Genomic DNA, 17,162 nt, shown 5'->3' with positions numbered 1-17,162 from the left:
CCAATTTCTGTGGAGCCGGCCTTGCTGGCTCTATCAAACCCTGGCCCACCAGTGTGATGGCGTAACCACACCCCAGATTTTCTGTGCATTAAGTGCTGGGTAATCTATTCTGAGAACTCACTGTCAGTAGAGAAACACGCCGGGTTTCAGTCTGACACCGACAAAGTATGGAAAAATTCTGCCCTGTGTATTGTAGCCAAATATGCTGATGATACAAAAAGTTAGGAAAGCAAGTTGTGAGGAGCATGCAAAGAATCTGCAAAGGGATATAGATAAGTTAAGTGAGTTGGCAGATAATTGACAGATGGAGTAAAATGTGGAAAAATGTGCAGTGGTCATCTTTGGCAGGAAGAATAGAAAAGCAGAATATTATTTAAATAGAAAGAAACTGCAGAATTCTACAGAGAGATCTCGGTGTTCTTGTATATGTACCATAATAAGTTAGCGCGCAGGTTACTGCAAGGAATTAGGAAGGTAGTTGGAATACCAGCCTTTATTGCAAGGGGGATGGGGTATAAAAGGTAGAGGGGCGGAATTCTCCGACCCCCCTGCATGTCGGAGAATCGGCAGGGGTGTGGCGTAAATCCCGCCCGCCGCTCCGATGGCGGCTGCCAAATTCTCCGGCGCATTTTCTTTGGCAGGGGTGGGGATCGTGCCGTGCTGGTCGGGGGCCGTTGGCAGCGGACCCCCCCAGCGATTCTCCGGTCCCCGATGGGCCGAGCGGCCACCCATTTTCGGCCAGTCCCGCCTGCGTGAATTACACAAGGACTGTACCGGCGGGACCTGGCTCTAAGGGCGGCCTGCGGAGTCCTCGGGAGGGCGCGGGGGGATCCGGCCGCAGGGGGGAGCCCCTACGGTGGCCTGGCCCACGATCGGGACCCACCGATCTGCGGGCGGGCCTGTGCCGTGGGGGCACTCTTTCCCTCTGCGCCGGCCGCTGTAAAGCTCTGCCACGGCCGGCGCGGAGAAGAAACCCCTTGCGCATGCACAGGAATCATGTCAGCGGTTCTGGGAACACGCTGGCGCTCCTGCGCATGTGGGAACTCGCGCCGGCTGGCTGAGGCCCTTCAGCACCGGTTGGCGCAGTGCCAACCACTCCAGCGCCGGCCTAGCCCCCGAAAGTGCGGAGGATTCCGCACCTTCCGGGTGGCCCGATGCCGGAGTGGTACACGCTACTCTTTGGCGCCGGTACCGCCCCCCCGCCGGATACCAGAAAATCCCAGCCGGGATGTCTTGCTGCAACTGTACAAGGTATTGATGTACAGTTTTGGTCTTCTTATTTAAGGAGGGATGTACTCGCATTTGTGGCAGTTCAGGGAACTGAGCTGATTCCTGAGCTGAAGGGGTTGTCTTATGAGGAAACGTTGATCGGGTTAAGCCTATACACATCATAGTTCAGAAGAATGAATGGTGATTTTATTGAAGCATATCAGATTCTGAGGTGGCTAGACAGGGTGGATGCATTTCCCCTCAAGGGAGAATCTATAACTAGGGCAGACAGTTTCAGAATAAAGGGTCTCCAATTTAAGATGGAGATGAGGAGAAATTTCTTTTCTCCGATGGCTGTTAATGTTTGGAGTTCTCTACCCCAGAGATCAGTGGAGGCTAGGTCATGGAATATATTCAAGGCTGAGTTCGACAGATCTTTGGCTGACATGGGAGTCAATCATTATCGGAGCAGGCAATTGTTATGGGGCCACAATCAGATCAACTCCAAATGGTGGGGCAGGGTCAAGGGGTCAAATGGCATACCTCTGCTTGTATTTCTGCTTTTATTATGGTCAACTTGCTTTAATTAATTATCTTTGAAGTGTTGTAAATGCAACAGCCAACTTGCACACAAGGCTCCACAAACAATAACTTAACAATGATCAGATAATCTGTTTCAGTAATGTTGTTGGGGGGATTCAACAAGAACTTCCCACCTCTTTTCACATGATTCCATAAGATCTTTAGTGTTCAACTGAATGAAAAGTTGGGGTCTCAGTTTAACATGAGTTTAGAACTCTCTAGGTACCATTTTAAACCTAATTCTCTAAGTGATTGCAAGTTCACAGAAAAGAAGTGCATATTAATTGACATATGAGCAATCTATCTCAAAGGTCATGAGTTAGGTTGAGGCTAGGAGACACAATAGGTTGAAACATCGACCCTTTACTTCTTAGAGTTTGAATAACAATAATGTGATTTTAGATCCTTTCAGCACCAGATTGTCTGGCCTTTGGTCCTTAATTCACCATAACATTTCTGCAGCTATCACTCTGCTCAATCACTTCCTCAAACCCATGTTTGATGGCTTTGTCCCCACTAAACCCATTACACTCCCACACCTTCGTCATTCATCCTGATATGACTGCATCTCTGCTCCCCCAAGTCTGAAAGCAGCATACTTGAATGGTTAAACCAGTTGCTTACCATAAACATTCATCATCAGATTTGACTGGACCGCATAAAGCACTGTCAAGTCCTGGCCTCCTCTGCCAAAACTACTCACCATCCCAGGATCATTCTTTCCTCTCTTCACTACAAACCATCTTCTGAAACTCCCCCGTCTAGTGAAATTTCTTTCCCTCGCTTCCACCATTCTCCCCTCCAGCAAGTGCAAAGAGTTTATCGACCTATGTCGCCGCTATTGAGACCATTCATTCAGCTGCCTCTACCACATCCTTCCCTTCCACTAGTCCACAAGGCATAACTTCCGCCAAGGTTGCCGCATTCACCTACCCTATGTCCTGAAATTGTATATTTCTCTAGTTTTTGCATTATCTGACTTTAGGTCTTCTCTGAGCTCATTCTAACCATGAGACCCAACTCCCTCAACCTTGTTCCCACTAAACTGCTGACCACCCAACACATCTTCCTGGTCCCATGTTAGCTGTGATTGTTAACAACTTGTTTCTCTTCCAGTACTGTCGCCCTCCTTTAAGAAATGCCGTCACCTACCCCTTCTTCAAAAATATCCACCCTCGACCCCTCTACAAGCTACCTCCCCAATTCTAACCTCCCTTTCCTCTTCCAAGCTCTTGAACATGTCTCCTCCTAAGTCAGGCCCACCTTTGTCGCAGTTCCATGTGAGTATTTCCAATCAAGTTTCTGCTCCTGCCACAGGACTGAGACAGTTTTCTATCAAAGTCACAAATGACATTCTATGTGACTTTAACTGTGGTAACCCATCTCTCATAGAACATAGAACTTACAGTGCAGAAGGAGGCCTTCGGCCCATCGAGGCTGCACCGAACCAGTTAAGCCCTCACTTCAACCCTATCCCTGTAACTCCTCCGAACCTTTTTGGGTCACTAAGGGCAATTTATCATGGCCAATCCACCTAACCTGCACATCTTTGAACTGTGGGAGGGAACCAGAGGACCCGGAGGAAACACACGCAGACATGGGGGGAACGTGCAGACTCCGCACAGACAGTGACCTAAGCCGGGAATCGAACCTGGGACCCTGGCGCTGTGAAGCCACAGTGCTAACCACTGTGCTGCCTCTCATAGATCATAGAATTTACAGTGCAGAAGGAGGCCATTCAACCCATCGAGTCTGCACCGGCTCTTGGAAAGAGCATCCTACCCAAGGTCAACATCTCCACCCTATCCCCATAACCCAGTAACCCCACCCAACACTAAGGGCAATTTTGGACAGTAAGGTCAATTTTATCATGGCCTATCCACCTAACCTGCACATCTTTGGACTGTGGGAGGAAACCGGAGCACCCGGAGGAAACCCACAAACACACGGGGAGGATGTGCAGACTCCGCACAGACCCAAGCCGGAATTGAACCTGGTACCCTGGAGCTGTGAAGCCATTGTGCTATCACAATGCTACTGTGCTCTCCTTGCTGGTTTCTTGACCTGTCTGCTACCTTTGACATAGCTGACCGTATCACCCTCCTCCAACATACATCTTGCTTTCATTCTCCAGCTGGATGTAACTGCCTTCACCAGGTTCCATATTGATCTGCAAATGGTAACCAAAGAATAATCCAAAATGGCTTCTCTTCCCACTCAGCAACAAAAGTTAAGTAAATATAGCACCTTTAGCATAAGAAAATATCCTAAGGCATTAGGATTTGACACCGAGTTACATCATTAAAAGCTTGGTCGAAGAGATAGGTTTAAGAAGAAAGAGAGATATAGAGGTGAAGAGATTTAAGGAGGAAATCCCAAAGTTTAAGGCCTTGGCAGCTGAAAGCACAGCCACCAAAAGTGAAAGAGTGAAAATTGGAGATGCTCGAGTGGTCAGAGTTTGGATAGCTGAGCATTTTGGAAGAAATTACAGAGATAGAGATGGATGAGGCCGTGTATGGGTGATAGATTGAAAAGTGTGAGTTAAGATAGGGGCAGCAGTGCTCTGAATAAGCTCAACTTTATGGAGGATAGAATGTGGAAGACTGGTCAGGAGACCCTCATTCTACCTTTAAAATCCCCTCATGGTCTACCCCTGGCCCCCATCAGATTCCACGCGTATGCTTATGACATCCAGAGCCTCCCTCCCTCTCGTGGTCCCTGTTTTGTCACACTGCCTGTCCGATATCCAGTCCTGGATGAACGGAGATTTCCTCCAACTAAATATTGGGAAGACGAAAGTCATTTGGTAGAATTCTCCGTTCCTGAGACGAAGTGTTGATGCCAGGGCATGATTCATGCTTCTACGACAGCAAAACTGGCACCACACCTGGATCGATTCAGCGACCGTTGAGGGGCTAGCACCGATGGCACATGGAACACAATTGATTCCAATGAGAAACGATGCGTGATTCGCTGGGTCCATGATTGACACTCAAATGCAGCCGCATATACACACTTCACTCCCCAAACACACCATCCCAGCCAACAAGATGGCACTGGTTGTGCTGGAGCATGCCCATACAGCTGATGGGTTGGCTGGGGTCAGAAGGCACCTCAGGGGGTGGCCTGGGGGGACACCTATATGACCCATGGCACTAAATTCACAGTGGGCAGTCAGCGGCATGCACAGCCACATGGCTCCTTTGTAGGCTGTGACAATGGTGTTCCGTGCCCGTCCACCCTGACCCCACAGCCCACCTCTTGGCCACTCCCCGCTACTCCAGGCAGAAGCCCCCAGGCCAACGGCATGACTGTCAGCAAACAATGGTGATGATGAAAACTTTCCGTACCCCCTCTCACTCCCTCATCAGCCACGGCACCTGTATCACGATTTTTAAAAGCACAAGTGACCTCGCCGCTGGATTTTAACCCCAGAGGAGGCGGGAAATCGTGGAGACCCCGGAATACTGGGTCAGGCCCGCTAACAATATGCAAACGGCATTTAATGTAAGTGCGGAGTGGAATGCATCGACACCACTGTTGAAGCACTGGAGAATTGCGATTCGGCGTGAACACGACGTCTGCCACGATTTCGGTATAAAAACCGATTCTCCGCCCAATCGCGTTTCCCGATCCACCAACAGACGACAGAGAATCCTGTCCATTGTCTTCTTCACCACAAATTCTATTTCCTGGCTATTAACTCCTTCCCTATCCCTGGTCACTGAGGTTGAACCAGAGCATTTACAATCTTGGTGTCATATTTGACCTCAAGATGTCCTTCTGACCACATGTACCCATTATCATTAAAATTGCCCTATTTCCATTTCCATATGTGGAATCCAGATATTATGAAAATGAAATTTTCATTTCATTTTCATAATATCTGGTTCCTTGGCAAGGGACATGAGTTAGTGTGGAATCCTGATAACCTGTTCCTTAGCGAAGGACATAAGTTAGTAGGAAAACCATCATATGCTGTTTCTCAGTGAATGATGTAAGTCTGTGGAGACAGGACGATGGAGGTAGCCTACTCGGGAATGCACTTTCTTGTAAAATACCGTAACCTCCAAGGGCAAAGGGGAGATGATTACGTAAAAGAAAGATTGAAAGACCTTGCTCTTCTATTGGTCAGTTGCCCTGTCTACTATTGGCTAGAATTACTGTTCTTTCATTGGCCTAAAATGAAACTTTAACTGTCATATTATTGGTGTGTATTTCATGCAAATGAAGGATTAGACTGCAACTTTAATTCTATTGGTTAATCAAGCTAGAAATGTTTCTGCTTCGCTGGACTAAGACAGAGTAATGCAGTGTGCCCCACTGGTTTGCTCTCCGTGTGCCCATGTCAATAAAGATTGATCAAAGAGTGCTCCCATGTCTGCCTTGTAATACTTCGACACATAACCTAGACTGCCTCCATCCCTGCCTCAGTTCATCTGCTGCTGAAACTATTATCCATGACTGAAATAATCTAATCCTTTGCATCATCCAACCTCAATAAACCTGAGCTCACTCAAAACTCTGCAGCAGTAGGCTTTCTAGGCTATCGCTTTTTAGGCTATAACGACTTTACTTTAATCTATGAAAACTTAAATTTGATGGTTGTATCACAATGCCTTAGCCTACTGTTGTAGATTTTATATCTCGGATCACCCCAGGGATGACAGGTTTTATTTACAGTTCTTTATAACTCTGCTTCAGTTCTGGCTTCCTGCACTTTCTACAGTTTCTTTATTTTTCTGAGTCCACACCCAGGCTTAACCAATCAAGCACAGTGGGCATCAATAGTAAATAAACTCAAATAATTGAACACAGAACAATTGAACACTGCACCTACAATCTTGTAGCTTGATTGCCTATTTTCTATGTTGCCCATGTAATTTTTAGAACAGAGGTATCTAAAACACAAAGATAATCGTAAAGTTATCACTTCAGTGAAATCTACCTACAAATACATTTATCCGTAATCACACAATTGATACATGACATCATACGTATTAATAAAAATAAATTCACAGATCGTGTGCTCCCAATAGGGAGTGGCACTCAGTGTTTAGGTGAAGATTGCACTACAAGACAGATGGATTTAAATTATTTAGGGTGTCATTCTTCACTGGCACTTGGAGCAGGATCCTGAATTTTAAGCAGAATTGAAACAGGGGAGTGATGTAGATCAAACATCACTTGAAATAAGATTGCAAATTTACAAAACTGAATTTATAAGTGCGTGAAAATAATTTTTGTTTTAGGCAAAAATTATTATTTTTAAAAAGGTTACTTGATTCTTGATTCAAGTATTTTTTAGTTCAACATAACACTTAACTTTCATCCTCACGTTGCAACTTTGTGAAGACAACCCACTTTCATGAGCTCCTACTCTGTTTTTGGACTGGAATTACTGGATCATGGTCAACACAAAGTGTGATTGATAGGCTCTGCACCCAACCTAAACCTGGCAACATAACACTATGAATGCCAATAATGGCCTCGTCTCAAGGTTTAACAGGAAATGCAGATAAATATTAGCACTTTTAAAAGTGAATTTTGCTACTGGCAGAAACTGATTTAGGACTTTGCAATGCATTATGAAAGGAAATACTTTACCCATTGATTAATTTTAATATACAAATTGTAGATTAGTAACATAGAGTTGCTCATAGGGTGTTGGAGCAAATAGTCTCTCACTTATCTTCCTCGGTCATTTTTATGCTGGGTATTCCCTGTGTATTTGTCTACTGCAGCTATCACTTCCCAGTGTATTTCTGTTCTGCTCCTATTTTACATCTTTTGTTGGCTTGTTCCAAGCTCCATGTCCTTTTCTTCTTCTGTTAATTTTGCCATTTCTCCTTTCTTTTGAAAGTGTGAGGTGATAGGATGGAGCCACCAAGAAGGAGGGGGGTCTTATTCTCTGGTTGTATTAGAAAGCAACATGGAAACAGCATAATCACCTTGCTCCAAATCTGCTTCCCAAATCTCCACTTTCCCAGTCCCTCCATTATCTACTTATCCCATCTCTTCTCACTTCCTTTTTGGGGTGGGAGGTGAAGGGATATTTTAGGCAGTGAGGGAAATTAGGCTATGGAAATAAGGAGAATAGTGGTGAGTAAGGATGGGACAGTGGAGAAACAGGAACGAGCAACAACAGGTATGTACTCTTCACTTATTATATCTGCTCCTTTACCATCTATCCTTATCCCTTATGCTTCAACAACTCCCTTTTGACTGACCTTGCTGCCTAACCTCAGCTATGCACTTTAGCATGTCCCATGACCCTGACCTTCTGACAGCTCCCTATATACAGCTCTCTCCCTAACAGGGCTCACATAGTGACTGGCTGATGGGATCAATATCAACAGTCCTCCATGGTAGTCTAATGCTAGGTGTGGTAATTCATCAAGCTGCTCCACTGAAACCTACAATGGAAATTAATATTAGGGGCAGCAAGAAAAAACCCATTGGTCTCGACTTGAGAGGTGTGCTATCACATTAAATACAATCTGGTTTCAGCAAGGTTGCACCAGGATAAGAAATATCTTTGTGAACCCATAAAATAGCTCAAAATTCAGACATGGTGCTTGCAGCAACTATTTAACTCGTTTCCAGGTAGTTTCTGATTGCCTGAGAGCCTTTCTTCCCTTTGTTAGCAAGAAATATGCTGCAGCTCAACTACTGAGAACTGGAAAAAATCTTCTCTTTAAATTTGCTCACAGGATGTGGCGTTGTTGGCTTGGCCTGAATTTATTGCCCATCCTTAATTTTACTTGAAAAGGTGGTGATGCACTGTCTTCTTGAACCACAGCAGTCCATGTGCCTTTGGTACGCCCACAGTGCTGTTAGGGAGAGAGTTCCAGGATTGTGACCTAGTGACAGTGAAGGAATGGTGATATATTTCAAAGTCAAGATGGTCAGTGACTTGGAAGGGAACTTGCAGCTGGTAATTTTCCAATGCACCTACTGCCCTTGTCCTTCTAGGTGGTGGAGATCACAGGTTTGGAAGGTGCCAGCGAAGGGGCCTTAAATAGTTGTTGCAGTACATCCTGTAGATAGTACACACTGCTACCACTGTGTGTTGGTGATGAAGGACGTGAATGTTTTAAGGTGGTGGATGGGGTGCCAATAAGTGGGCTGCTTTGCCCTGGATGCCGTCAAGCTTCATGAGTGTTGGAGTGAACTCATCCAGACAATTTCATTTCATTTCATTTTTTTCACAAGTGGAGAGTATTCCGCTACACTCCTGACTTGTGCCTTGCAGATAGCAGACAGGCTTTGGGGAGTCAGGAGGTGAGTTACTCCCTGAAGAATTCCTAGGCTCTGATCTACTCTTGTAGCCACAGTATTTGTATGGGTGGGCCTGTTCTGAACAAATGGATAAATTAAACTCTTGGTACTCAAGTGCTAACATTCCTTAAGTATACAGCTCACATAAAAAAATCTTCTAACTTGATTTTGTCCAATGCTGATAGTTAGAATTAGTGCAATCCAACTAAAAGACAGATTGAACTGAGTAACAAGTGCACTAAAAACTACATAAAGGTGAATAAGCACTGCGACACTATGAAAGTATTCATGGAACATAGACAACAAAAACTCAAATAAAACACCAAGTACTTCTTGTGGAATTCCAAGTGTTCCAACTTCAACAGATGTCATCAGTGGGAAAACAAACTCAAAACGATATAAATTATAGCTTCAAAACCAGGGAAAAAAACAAAAAAGTTAAAGAGCCATGAGCTTACCAGGAAGGTGGTGCCTATTAAAAAAAGATGGAGGTAAGTGACCTTAGACTTTGTCACATGAAACGGTAGTTTACCTGGGAACAGATCCATAGTATTACCTTACACGTTAGTATTTTACTGCTTAGTCTGTCAGTGGGTGGAAAGAAAATAGTTCTTACAGTGGCTAATGTAAGATAGAAGCTGATAGTACCTGTGACTATTATAATCTAATATAATCTTGAAAAACTGAAATATTTATACCAAGAACCAACTCCTATAATAGATATCCCCACTTAACAGCATGTATGTGTCAGAGATAATACAATGATCCAAATAATAATTATAATAATGTTTACTGTCACAAGTAGGTTTACATTAACATTGCAATGAAGTTACTGTGAAAAGCCCCTAGTCACAACATTTCAGCGCCTGTTCGGGTTCACAGAGGGAGAATTCAGAATGTCCAAATTACCTAACAGCACGTCTTTTAGGACTTGTGGGAGGAAACCGGAGCACCCGGAGGAAACCCACGCAGACATAGGGAGTGCAGACTCCGCACAGGCAGTGACCCAAGCCGGGAATTGAACCTGGGATCCTGGCACTGTAAAGCAACAGTGCTAGCCACTGTGCTACCGTCCCACCCCATCTAATAATCTTTTATTAGTGCCACAAGTAGGCTTACATTAACACTGCGATGTAGTTACTGTGAAAATCCCCTAGTCGCCAAACTCCGTGCCTGTTCAGGTACACAGAGACAGAATTCAGAATGTCCAATTCACCTAACAAGCATATCTTCAGACTTGGGGGAGGAAACCGGAGCACCCGGAGGAAACCGGAGCTCCCGGAGGAAATGAAGGTGCAGGAAAGAGAGATTTTTCTCACACACTTCCATTTTGGTATGATATATTTTTAAAACACCACAATATACAATAGTTACATAGTAAACTCACACATTTCATTGCAAGAGAAAACTCAACAATTCCACAAATTCGAGTTGTCAGATTGAACCTTATACGTTCAAAGCATCCTTCAGTTCCACTGATGTAACCAAACTCTCCCACACAGTCAGCAGCTAACAGATGGTCAAATAATTGCTTGTGTATTCTTTCAGGTGCGCACAAACATTATATTTATAATACTGTCATATATTGATCTGTGAAGTACATTTATAGCATGAGCTATGGAATACCAAAACAATGAGATAGGCAATAGATTGTCAGTATAGCGTCTACCTGCGGTGAAGGTTCAGCGGCTGCTTTCAGATCTCAGTGTAGAGGTAAGCAGGTCACTGGGATTGTGTTCTCTATTTTGTTCAAGCAGGTATTTCATTGGCCCTCCAATCACAAAACATTGGGCAGAATGAATAAAACATTCACCGTCACTGTACCTGGAAACCAATGAGACTGAAAAGTGGTGTTACGTTTCACCTACTGGCAGTTTACTGGCATCCTCCACTCCTCCAGCTCCTCTGGCTGATTGATAAAGACCCAAAAAGGTGCTTGGAAAAGTAATATTTTCCGACTTAAATAGGCATTTTTTGCAAGAAATATAAATGGCTGCTAACCTTTATTTTGCTATTGCTTTTCATGTAACGTACAAGAGAAAGTTTATAAATACCTGGATCAGCTTGGGACCGACAAGAATAAACAATGCCCTAAAAGTGTTAGCGATCTGGACTTCATCTGAAGCATAGGGAACTTGATAGAGTCTGAGTCTTAATTGTATTTGTTAATTCAAGACTATTGCACGATCTTGCATCTATTAGAATATAGTCAATTTAACAAAAGCCACAATTATTAAATTAAGCAGGGGTTGGTTTAACACAGGGCTAAATCGCTGGCTTTGAAAGCAGACCAAGGCAGGCCAGCAGCACTGTGCAATTCCCATACCAGCCTCCCGAACAGGTGCCGGAATGTGGCGACTAGGGGCTTTTCACAGTAACTTCATTTGAAGTCTACTTGTGACAATAAGCGATTTTCATTTCATTTTCAAGTACGAGAATTTGAAAAATGAACTTTTCTCATTTTTGGCGCTGCAAATGGTAGTCACTGTCTCTCCCCTGAAGCCCAGGCTGATTGATTAAACTGCATATTTTGACATTCTAGTTTTGAATGGTTTGAAAATCAGTCTTGGAACACAGATCTATATCTAGGTTTAGTTATGGGTCTAAGTTTTATCTCCTTCGACATATGCCAATTTATTTATTACTAAGATGTGTGGCCTCCTACAGCAGCTGGCAAAGTGGCTGCTGTACTGGGAGCACACATCTATACTCCGCCTACTGGGCGGAGCCAGCAGGCAGGGAACTACCCCCGTACCTGTAGTACAGGGGCCTTACCACAAAACACCTAAACCGACATCCTCTATATACAATATATACATCAGTGGTGACTACCACAGGCAGCAAATGAGTTTGGATTGATGGCAGCATCCTGTTACTGGGAAATACCACTCACATCACCACTGCATAGTAACAGTGTGAAACAATATACTTAACAAATTGTTTAACTTTCTGAGATACTTTGGCTGGGTTTTTCAACCCCGTTCTTCTCAGACGAGTTTGGTGATGAGAGCGGAAAATCTCACGAAAGATCCAGATCACGTTTTACATGACAGGGGAGTCTCTCTGCAATTGTCCCCACCCTTGCCAATGACGTAATGAGAATCCCAATGTTCAACATCAGGAACCCCATTAAATAAATTTGACCACGTCCGATATACGTCCCTCTGTTAGATTATTCATTCATGTAGGCGTGCCCTCACTGGTCTGCTATGGCAGGCAGATGCACCGGAGGACATCAAGTGAGTGCTTTGTTTAGGGGGGTAAGAGTCATAACTGGGCTGTTCCCGGGCAGTGCGAGAGGGGCAGTGTCAATGGGCAGTGCCAGGGGGCAGTAGCGAGGGTAAATGTTACATGGTTGGGGGGTGTTGATAGGGAGCTTCTATTTTTATTTTTGTGTACTGTGGCGGACTTTAAAAATGGCGCTCAGATCCTTGAAAAACTACATTGCTGGCAGGACGAGCTCACTCAGTGTTTCCCGCCAGCGTGACATCATGGGACCCACCCTTTCAATTTTTAACAACTAAATCCCGAGCATTACAGCTTCAACTTTTCCTACCCACTATCACACTCTGCAGAAAATTCCACCCTTTGCCCTTTCAAGATAATTAGTGGTAGACCGGGCATTTTGCAGGTCCAAAATAATGGCCTTTGGTCGACTTATAAGTTTACTCTAAACACAGCGAACAATGACCTGATCAGGAGAGCCACCGTCCTGCAGTATAACTTTGATGCCGTCCATTTCTGCGTTGCGCTTGCAAGGTGAGCGAATGGCTCACTTTTGCACCTGAAAAGTGCTCAGTCTATCTCTAATGGGTTATGCTAAAATACCTGTTCTGATATACTTTTGGATTTGGATTTGATTTATTGTCACGTGTACTGAGGCATAGTAAAAAGTATTGTTCTGTGTACAGTCCAGACAGATCATGCCATACATGAAAAACATAGGACATACGATCAATATACAATGTCAATACATAGACACAGACACAGACATCGGGTGAAGCGTACGGAGTATTGTACTACTCAGTAGAGAAGATGTGTGAGGAGATCAGTTAAGTCCATAAGAGGGTCATTGAGGAGTCTGGTAACAGCGGGGAAGAAACTGTTCTTGAATTTGTTAGTGTGTGTTTTCAGACTTTTGTATCTCCTGTCCGATGGAAGAAGTTGGAAGAGAGAATAACCTGGGTGGGAGGGATCTTTGATTATGCTGCCCACTTCCCCAAGGCAGCGGGAGGTCCACATGGAGTCAATGGATGGGAGGTTGGTTTGAGTGATGGACTGGGCTGTGTTCACGACTTTCTGTAGTTTCTTTTTTCTGACACTTCTAATAATCATCTGTAAAAGGATGCTGCTGGAGGTCTTTCCTTCTGAGCTACTCCAGCTAGTTTCTCACATTCAGTTTGGCAAACTGCCTACTGGGGTGAGGGGGGGTTAGGAAAGTTTCACTTTGGTAACTCGCAAGATCCTCAAACCAAAATGGAATGAGTAGCTGTTGCATGTATCCTGCCTACTACCCTCCTGAATAGCTCTTCAAATAAAATGGCCCTGTTGTTCTTATAGCGGCACCGGGTACTGTTTCCGTACTGTACTGTACTATTTCCGTGTTGTCACATTGTGGAAATGAACTATTTCATCATACTTTGTGCAGAAGCATGGGTGTAAAGCTCTTGAGGGTTATTTGTATTGATCAGAAAGCAGCAAGAGGGGCAACCACGTGATGCAGGTGTGGAAGTATCAGTTTCTTTGCAGGCTCTGGGGCACTCGCTTAATAATCAACCTTTTATCCTGTGTGCCCGGCACATGCTAACCCGAGAGGTAATACTCGGTAGTGTGTCCATGGAAGACGTTTAGATAAGTGTTGAAGAAAAATTGTTGAAAAACGCGAAGAGATCCAGAGATAAAAGGGGACAGTTGGATCTGCCAGGGGTGGAACTGCCTTTTCAATATGGCAACTTGATCGAGTGGTCTCTCGACCCGGCGCTCCGTGTGGCGCTGAGAATGACGACTGCAAGCATTGGCCGCAATTCTCCCAAAGCGAGACAAACAGCCGACGCCAGAGTGAAACCCGGAGTGTTTCACTCTGGTGTCGGAGGCCGCTCCTCGCCCCCTATTCTCTCCCCCCCCCCCCCCCCCCGCCCCGGGGGGCTAGGAGCGGCGGCTCGTGAATTCCGAGCGCCCGGCCTTGACACTTGTGTCAAAGCGGCACGCCGGGAATGACGCGACCGGCGGCGCCTAATTGACGTCAGCCGTGCATGCGCAGGTTGGACGGCGCCAACCCTCGCATGCGCGGTTGCCGTCTTCCCCTCCGCTGCCCCGCAAGACATGGCGGCTTGATCTTGCGGGGCGGCAGAGGGAAAAGAGTGCGTCTTTTAGAGACACCGGCCCAACGATCGGTGGGCACCGATCACGGGCCAGACATCTCCTGAGCACGCCCGTGGTGCTCGATCCTCCCTCCGCCCCCCACAGGCCCCACAAACAGAGGTCGCGCGCTGTTCATGCCGGCAGCGACCAGGTGTGGTTGGCGCCGGCGTGAACCGGTCGGGTTCGGTAGGCTGCTCGGCCCATCCGGGCCAGAGAATCCCCGGTCGCCGTCAGAAAAGGCGAGCGGCGATTCTCCGAGCGGCCTGTCGAAAAACGCGACACGCCATTTTTGGGGGGATGGGAGAATCGCGGGGGGTGCCAGGGCAGCGTGGTGTGATTCGCCCGGCCCTTCCGCGATTCTCCCACCCGGCGTGGGGTGCGGAGAATCGCGCCCATTATCTGAGTAATAGATCAGAAACTCAGCTTGTTAATGCAAAATGTAAGTGCTCATGAGGTCAAGCTGCGGAATACTAATAAGAGGCTTGAGGAAATGGAGGAAAGAATTGTAGTGATCTCTGCATGTGCATGTACATAAGGGGTTAATGTGTAATCAGTAGCATCAGATGATCACTAGAGGGCAGTACCAACAGGGGTATAAAAGCAACCATATTGTGCCTCTCTCTTTCTCTTTTTGGGTATACCGTGACGAGAGCAGGAGTATAGATTAGCTCAGAGTGATTAGTGTAGTTAAACATAGTTACTGTATTTAGATCTTGTTAAAAGTACTACCAGTATTAATATTAAAGTAAAGAACTCACAAAATTATTGTTTTAGTTACTCAATAAATCTCTTGTTACTACTGGACGACTCTGAGTCCTTTTCATCAAGATTCAGTAAACCTCATCAGCAATAGCATTGAGTAACATATATTACATTCAGTAGTATATCAAAACATACTACAGCAGGGTAATAAAACACGGTACCAGGTTATTTGGCTTTAAAAGAACAGTACTACTGTAGTTAGATTAGGTTAGAAAAAAAGAAAGAAAACAAAGCACCGACTTTTCATCTGCAGAAGACTTCACAGCATTTCGATCCACGACAACCAAACAATTTGATGGGCCACGTTCAGGTTCCATGACAACTGAAAACTATCAGTAACTTAAATAGTAACTGGAAAATGTTGAAACAACAGTTCCAAATATGGCAGCTAAAGATTTAAACACAGCCTCTGAAGAAAGAAAAGCAGCGCTGTTACTATCAATAGCAGGACATCAAGCTATAGAGATCTATAACTCCTTTAATTACTTGGAAGGTGAGGACAAAACTAAATTTAAAATGATAATCAAAAAATTTGAAGAACACTGTAAAAGGCAGTCTAATGAGATCCTGGAAAGATTTAACTTTCGTAATAGGTTCCAGAGAACCTGAGAGCCAATCATTATTTTTTTAACAGACCTCAAGTTAATAGCACAAGGCTGTAATTTTGCTGATTTCAGAGACTCCATGATCAGGGATCAATTCGTTGATGGACTATGGATGAAAGTTTAAGGGAATCACTTTTATAAAAAATTGAGCTAACTCTAAAAATCACAATTGAAAGTGCATAAACGCAAGAACAAAAAAAAATCCTCCACATGGCTGAGGACGTTAACATGGTGGCACAGCCTTCTAAACACTTTCTTCACGTTGGCAGCTCCCATTCAATCAGTAAGCACATGCGCACATGCTGGAAAGACGCGAACTGGCAAAATTCCGTTATGCGCATGAGCAAGAAGCTGCCCATGCGCAGTTGAAAAAAGAGCGCACCCTGGATAAAGATCGATTTGTGCATGTGCAAACAATGATTAGGCGTGACGTCACGAGCGTTATGACGTCAGAATACTTAGACCATGCCCACTTAAACGGAAACTGCCTAAAAATTACAAAACCCAAAATGTTTACCTCGAAAGGCAGAACATTGCCTGAATTTCAACCGGCAGTTGAAAATAAGTTTCGCAGCACCCTGGAACAAGCAGTTTGCAGCATCCAACAAGAAGAGCACAGCAACAAATCCAAAACTAAAGAAGATGATTTGTTTATTAAAAGTGAAGGGCACAATAACAAATCCGAAACCAAAGAAGATGATTTGCTTATTCAAGAATACTACTCAGACATGGCTGAGTTATTCGGATATGACGATCATAGCATCAGCAACATGGTTGAAAAGCTCAACACTACTCTATTCATGGTAGATGAATCGCAGATCGTTGATACATTGGATGACAGCAACCTGTCAAATAGCTAAGAAAAAAATGACAACACACAGAGTATTGACCGACTCCGATGAGAGAGCATTGATCATCTTCACAGAGAGAATACTGCATAACTCCACAGAGAGAACGATGAAAGACTCCACAGAGAGATTGTTGACAGTCTCCAGAATGGAAGCAATTAAAGACTCCAGAGCGACAACCATGCATGAAGAAGACTATGAAAGTCTACCCAGCTCATTTAATCAACAAAAAGAAGACAATGAAAGTCTAAACACTGTTTGTGAGAATAGTGACAATGTGATCACAATCAACATGCAAGATGTGCAACATCACAGTGAGACCGACAGATCTCAGCTCATCTGTACAAAGGAGCTTGGCAATCAAAGTAAAACTACACGAGTCATCATAGAATTTACAGTGCAGAAGGAGGCCATTCGGCCCATCGAGTTTGCACCGGCTCTTGGAAAGAGCACCCTACCCGAGGTCAACACCTCCACCCTATCCCCATAATCCAGTAACCCCACCCAACACTAA

General features: G+C 44.7%; 1 protein-coding gene across 3 annotated transcripts in view; it reads right to left on the bottom strand.

Moving 5' to 3' along the window:
* dnajc5b (DnaJ (Hsp40) homolog, subfamily C, member 5 beta) overlaps positions 1–17,162 on the bottom strand; it is a 193,726-nt gene that overhangs the window by 53,012 nt on the left and 123,552 nt on the right. Inside the window, exon 3 of one of the 3 annotated variants that reach the window (XM_038809497.1) lies at positions 10,742–10,896. The exons of the other annotated variants lie outside the window; for them this stretch is intronic. The gene's annotated coding sequence lies outside the window, so the exon portion shown is untranslated. The remainder of the gene's footprint in view (positions 1–10,741; positions 10,897–17,162) is intronic. 3 annotated transcript variants of the gene reach the window in all.

The sequence above is a fragment of the Scyliorhinus canicula genome, chromosome 10, assembly GCF_902713615.1.
Source record: "Scyliorhinus canicula chromosome 10, sScyCan1.1, whole genome shotgun sequence".
In the NCBI taxonomy this organism is placed as follows: domain Eukaryota; kingdom Metazoa; phylum Chordata; class Chondrichthyes; order Carcharhiniformes; family Scyliorhinidae; genus Scyliorhinus; species Scyliorhinus canicula.
The sequence above is the reverse complement of the archived record's forward strand: the minus strand, read 5'-3'. Positions and strand labels throughout refer to the sequence as shown.